The sequence below is a fragment of the Clytia hemisphaerica genome, unplaced genomic scaffold (genome assembly GCF_902728285.1).
Source record: "Clytia hemisphaerica strain Z4C2 unplaced genomic scaffold, Clytia hemisphaerica genome assembly, whole genome shotgun sequence".
Lineage (NCBI taxonomy): Eukaryota > Metazoa > Cnidaria > Hydrozoa > Leptothecata > Clytiidae > Clytia > Clytia hemisphaerica.
Window position 1 is genome coordinate 156,239 of NW_027104499.1, and position 7,148 is coordinate 163,386.

Here is a 7,148-nt window from a genome sequence, read left to right on the forward strand (position 1 = left end):
AGAAATTTTACAATGAAGATGATCAGGTACAGAGGCAGATATCTATTTGTTATATATAGAACTATAATGCAAGATGGACAAAATATTTTCCCCTCTTCTAGGGATATACTAATACTCTGATAAGACTACCAATCCATTGTTACACTCATAGATAATCTGAAATAATAATACTCCATCTTCGCACTTGAACTATGTAATGTTTTTCATAACCAGTTCTGTCGCAACAGTTTCTAGATAACAAATTTATAAACCATTCTACATTGGTTCAAACGGTGGTCATGTTCAACTTAGTGAAAAAGTTACTTTCTGAAAATGCTCCGAAACCTTAAAAATTGGGCTGTCAAATTAGATAGCATGTTTTAATGCAGGAACATCGGTCTCTTTGTTTTAGTGACTGAAAATGATAATCTGTTAAAGTGAACACTTTTATTATAAAGGAAATTTAAATTTCAAAGAAAATCTGCAAGAAGATACAGATAAATTTCATGAAAATACACTTGAACTTTCAGTTTTTAGACAAATTCTGCACTGTATTACTAACAGTTACTTTAACCTGTCTAGAAACAAATGCGTGAGATCAACTAATCTATCAGAATCTATACATATGGGTAAAGTCCACATTTTTGGTAAAATTTTAATCTCTAGAAAGCTTCAAAACATGTTTCTTAAAAAAAACAATGGCCTCCCCTCAGCGGTTTGTTTCCCCAATATTGTATTGTTTTGTAAAAAAGTTTCCTTGATATTCCAATTTTTGGAAAATTGGGCCAATATTTTAGATTCAAAATTTCTATCTAACCCAATATGAATATCTCAAGTTGGTAGGTTTGGTAAATAGGTCAATGTACGAGGTCCAGCAAAATTTCTGGGAATTTCCAGATTTGCGGGGATTAAGGTTGGTGTGTCCCCCCCGGTAGATCTTTTTCTTGGAAAGTTGTTCTTCAAATTAGTTTCGAAGGTTGGCTCGGGTCAAATCTTTTCAAAATGTAGTTAATTTCTCATAGTTTTTGAAAATATTAGCTCCATTAAAAAGCGCCTTTTTTTCTTGGTAAATCCCTAAGCAGTTTTGCAGCATTAATCTTTGATACACATTTCGGCAGAACGCTAGTGTGACGTTAACTTCCTGGCAACCAAATGAAACTTAAACGCAAGATATTCAACCGATCATCGCTGTTTTGTCAGCCATCCTAACTTTCGCTGTACGGCTCTGATTTATTTTGTTTCTGATTTAAGTTTAGAGTAAAAAGTAACAGAGATAATTTCTAAACTTTTTCAAAAAAACTCATGTAATGAATTAGGGGCAGAAAAAATTACATTCAGAATTCAAGGGAAATGGAACCCAAGACATTAAAATTGGGTTAAGGTTTTATTAGAGCCATGTTTTGCTATTTTGGGGTATGTTTGGGCCTTACCGTACCGTAAGTTGGCCTAATGTTGACATAACTCATTTAATTTCGACACCTTTTTTAGAGATAGGATAAAAAGGAAGGCTGGAATCGCTGATTGAAAATTTTTTTTTTCGTCTTTGACATTTATTAGCGATCAGCAATTCTGATCTTTATTAAAAATTCACAGGTTTAAAGAAGGCTGTCGCAATAAGAGGGGTGTTGATGTTAGACCAACTTATGGTTGGTAATCATTATTGACATGGAATGAACTTCTCTTAAAATAGATTTCCAGTGAAAATCTCTTTACCAAAAACCTCCATAACTTACACTTACTCCCCTTATAGGATGGAGAGTGTGGCTTACGGTAGTGTCAAATTGTTACCAACTGTTCAAAAGAAAGACTGAAAGTTGTTTGGGAGATTGCGACAGTCTTTTGAATAACTAATTACTCCAGCATAAATTTTGTTAATGATAATGTCCATATGTGATCTGGGGTAATTATGGGACGTTTTAGACTTATGGGGCATTACCCTAGGAAAGTATTATCCTCGAGATCTAATCTTGTTATATTTCATTTATCAAAGTATGACTATTACACAAGATTACTTTTCCCTGAATTTTAGTAGATGTTCCTGAAATTTATTTTAAAGGTGTCTTGTAAAATATGCCGCAATTTTGGGTAATTACGGGACACCCTCTGGGAAAAATGAGACCTAGGTATAAGATTATATATTGAAAAATCTAGATATCTTTCCAAAATGTCATGATAATTGAGGTTTCGCATTGTCAACTTTTTAACTTCAAGTCCAAGTGCTCTCCTTTAAAGGACTTTCAACAAAATTAGTGACATTTTTTCATTTTTCAGCATTTTTACCAATTTTGGGGTAATGGTTGTTTATATGGAAGACGCCACAGTCTATTGAATAACAAATTACTCCACATACATTACTTTCCCTCAGTCAGTACAAAATTTGTAGTTCTCTTATAAACAAATAAACACTTCAACTTGAACTTTAGTGTCCAATAATTACCCCAAAATAAAAATTTAACTACAGGGTAAATATGGGACACACTTTTTAGAGATAAGTGTCTGAAGTGTCTTTTTTGATATCAAAGTGAGCAGCTCTTCCTGAAGCTAAATCTTGAAAAGTTAAAAAAACTTTGAAAACTTCTAAAACTTTGAAAATTGATTTTTATGGTGACTTGTCAAACTTTTGTTAAAAAATCAAAAGCATATGTTAAAAACATGTAACTAGACTAGTTTCTAATAGCTAGAAGGATTATCTTTAAAACCCTTTCTATTTTAATCCAAATTTATATAAAAAAAAGACGCCATTTATAGGGATGTCCCATATTTACCCCTTCACTTTAAAAGTCCCGTTCTTACCCCAGATGACTATAATTAATTTGTCAATGCTCTGCAACTTTTGATTTGTCAATAAGAACACTGTCAGTTAGTCACACAACCAGTCATCTACAGGATGTATTTGAAACTACAAGGATGAGAGTTATCTGTAACAAGTTCAAGATCTCAAGACAATTAATTAAAACTTGAAATGAAATAAAATGACCAATTGCTAAACGTACAGCAGCCAGAATCAACCAACCAAATTTTGTCATTCAATTCCCAAGACAGACGCAGACGCTTCGATTTGCTAATTTCATCTACGGCTCAAAATTTGAGTAATACAAAGTATAAAGTCCAAATATACGTTTCCTGTAACTTTTATAATGACAGTTAATAATAAATATTTTTCCGTTATTGGACCACCCTAGTGCATGAAAACTAGAAATTGGGTGGGTGTGTTTTGAGTCTTCTGCTGTTAACGCCAAGAAAAATAACTCGAGAATCCGAGAATCTACAGGAAGGAAAATAACTCGAATCGAAAATTTAAAAGAAACGAAACCGAGTTAAAAAACGAGAAATGATTCGAAAATTTAAATGAGGGATAGATAACTCGAGACTTTAAAGTCACGGAAATAAAACGAGTTACAAAATTGAGAATGACGTCATATACCGTGAAAAAGGGTAACTTGCATCAGTGGAGGCTAACATGCATATACCCCAATTCACAGACCAACTAGAGCAGTATTACTTCTCTTCAAAGTGTTGACATGGAAACATTATGACAAAATCACTTGACAATAGAAAAACGTACCTTCGATCAGAATCACTTTTCTTTTCCCACGACAACATACCCATGTCACTCGTTTCGAAGAGCGTGATTATAAATGTCTTTCGCCTGCTCTCCTCTGCACACTCTCCCCCGTTTTTGCCACTTGTTTTAAAAAAATGTCAAAATGGGGTGGTTTCCATAAGGATGCGTACTTACTTCTTTTTGCCGCCCCTGTCTCTCCAGGGTGGCTGAAGGGTGGTGAATATTTTACCGAGTGGATGGGGAAACCGGGCTCATATCAATCAACCAATCATATTTTGGACTAATGACGTAATCGCGACTCATTCTTTTGAAAATTATAAATAACAAGATGTCAGATTATGAAGCGTGTAAAAGTGAGGTTATTTGGGAAACGCAATTCATGGTAATTATAATAATCTTTCCTCAATTAATTACATGTTTTCTTAAATTTGATTTTCATATACAAGGTGAGAAAACCATGACCAGACAAGTCTGTGAATTGGGGTATATGCATGTTAGCCTCCACTGATGCAAGTTACCCTTTTTCACGGTAGAAGGTACAAAATGACGTCTAAATATGACGTCATAGCTCGGTTTTTTCGTAACTCGGTTTTTTTAACTTGAGAAAAATAACTCGGGATTTCTGAGCCTCTTCGCTATTATCATCAACTCATTTATTACAACTTGGTATCTATTTTGCTGACCAGAACGGCTATCTTTCGAGGGGGACTTTTGCGTCTCTAAAACATTTTTAGAAGTGCGCAGTGTCGTCACAAAAAAACTTGGAAGTGCGCAGTGTCTTGTGAGCCTTCTGGGCCATGACCCTAGACAGTTCTAGTTCACAAATTTTATAAGAACTGGAAGTGCGTGGTGAGCTTTAGGGGCCATCGTATACTACAACTGGCTCAAACAATGAAGTTTTTCTGGCAGCCCAAGAGAAAAATAAAGGGAGAAAAGTGAGATCACTATCTATCACCATCCAAGGATATATATGATATACCGTGAAAAAAATCTGTTTTACAAGTTGACAGTACTCACTGTCTAGCAAAGCAAATGCAACATTGACAAATATACATACCAAAGCCAATGTATGTACCACTGACTAACTGACACAAATGTTAGACTTGACTAAAAGCTGCCAAAAAGTACCAAAAAAAGAAGAGGAAAAAAGTTTTCTTCCTGTCGCATCGGCAGCTGCAATATTGAATTGAAGCAAAAGATTAGGTACCAATCTCCTACTAAATGACCGCGCGACCTCCTTGGAGTTAGCGCGCGAAAATACCTGAAAGAAGTCAATGCTCTGCAACTTTTGATTTGTCGATGAGAATGAGAACACTGCAATGTCTTCAAATTATCAAAAAAACAAAACAAAAAATTGAACAGACAGAACTTCCTGATGTGGCAAAAAATATAAAAATATATTGGCAACTTTGATTGAACCTCATCACCATGAACGGTCAAGGTATAATGTGATTTTAGTCGAATTTTATTTTCTTGCACCCCCCCACCGCCCCAACCGTGAGAAAGGGTGTTGGTCTTCATCAGCAGTCGGGTACACCTTTTTTTATAGGCAACCAGTTACCTAAAGCTCGAGCCCAGAAATCCGCCTGAAATTAGCCAATTGTTTTCACTATCTCGTAGAGTAAAAGCTTTTTAGATAATCTATGCATGGCAAACGGTAGCCTTTGACCCAATAAGCATAAATATGATATAATATCAGGGAAGTCAGGGGTGGTCAATAAAGCTATAAGCAAAAAGCTCGTACCCATGTCTTTTTTAGCTGTTAAAGCATAATAATTTTGATTGAATTGATTTTTAGGACATAAAACTTGGATATTCAAAATCTACTCAAAATTCCGCTTCCACTGATATATAACATGTTAGGGTTATTTACAGGTTTCTGTTGTCGTTTTTTTGGATTTCAACCTAAAAATGACCCAATTTTGGCCCAAAAAGTGATGAAACGCCAAAAATCACAAATGTGAAATATGAAATTATTTTTCTGAATTTGTAAGAAACATTATTATTTTAATGTCAAGTTGTCATAAATACATACAAGAATGAGAAAAATTAACTTTGAAAGTTAAAACATACACTAAATCCTAAAAAACGGCCGGGTTTTTCCAAAAATAGCCTATGAAACATTTTGATCAAAAATGAGAAAATCCACCTTGCAGGACCTCTAGTTCATTGTAATTCTGGATTTTTGACTCAATTTTTGCATATTCTGATGAACTCTACCTATTTGAAGAATTTTCCAGCAAAGAAATCTCAATTCAAATACAATTGACGAAAAGATAAGGGAATTTTGACATAGGCCCAAATTTTCCGTCACGGCGTGACAAAAACTAAAAAGCGCTACAGAAAATCTTGTGGGTTAATTTTTGAATTTCTTTTTTAAGTTTCTGATTAACACTAATAGGTTGATGTTTCATGGAAAAAATGAAGACCTGATTCCACTCTCATAGATTTTTACAGGCTATTGAAAATTTTCCGTCACGGCGTGACAAAAACTCTGACCTACTACTAGTCAGTGAAAAAATGGATTTGAAAGCCTCAAATCATAGATTTAACCAGTCCAAGTCCTATACAAAGTTGATTCAGCTTACAAAAGAGACCTTTTGATTAGTTTTTTGAATCCATAACTGAAAAAACCCTCTAATAAGGACATATGATTCCGAAGCAGTTTTTTCAGTACTGTAGCAGCAGGTTCAGATTTAGCCTATGTTGATTTCTTGGGAACATAGGCATGTTACATATCAAATTGTCAGAAATTTTATGTACATTTCAAAAATGGTTAGAAGTTGGGGTTGAAAATGAAGTCAATGAGAAGGAAATGCAAAACTTCATGATTTTTTCTCCTACTTTGGCCTACAATTTTACAAAAACCTGAAAAATGCAATAACAATTTTTTAGAGCGATGTTAAGCTCTAATTTTTTTTGCTTTTTGTTACAAAATACCATAGGTTCCTATAAAAATAGGTTTTATAGAGATTTGAAGACCTTCATTTTTTGACATTTCTAAAAATTTTGGGTACGAGCTTTTTGCTTATAGCTATAACAAAGCGAATTTTCAGAAAATGAGCTGGAATTCTAAGCAACTCCAGCCCCCTGCGACCCAAAATCTCGGAGGGGGGGATACTTAGGCAAATGGAGGCCAGGGCAGATTGCTTAGGCAGATGCCGCCCGTAAAGGGTACCTTTTTTGGTCCCACTACTTTTGATTAAGAAAAGTTGAGACTTTGATATAATACATTTTTTTGCTCAGTTTGAAGAGCTCTATCACGTGGTATAGGTCTTTTTTGATTTTGAAGACCCCCCGAAAATCATTTCAGGGCTTACAATTTTGCCTAAAAACGCAAAAAATCGCAAATTACGTAAAAACTGCGGGTTTTCAAGCTTGGTAACATTCAAATTCCGAATCAGCACCCTCAAATTGACCAAGAAAGATATTAAAAGTTTATTCACCGACATTTTGAAAAAAAGTGAAACGTTTTGAGGTACCTGGCCATGGTCTACGTGTATATATCATTGGAAGATTCGTTGTTTTTATTTCGAAATACTGCAGAATACTCACTTTCGCGAGGTCGAAAAATTGACATTTTTACTTTCGCGATTTTGACGAA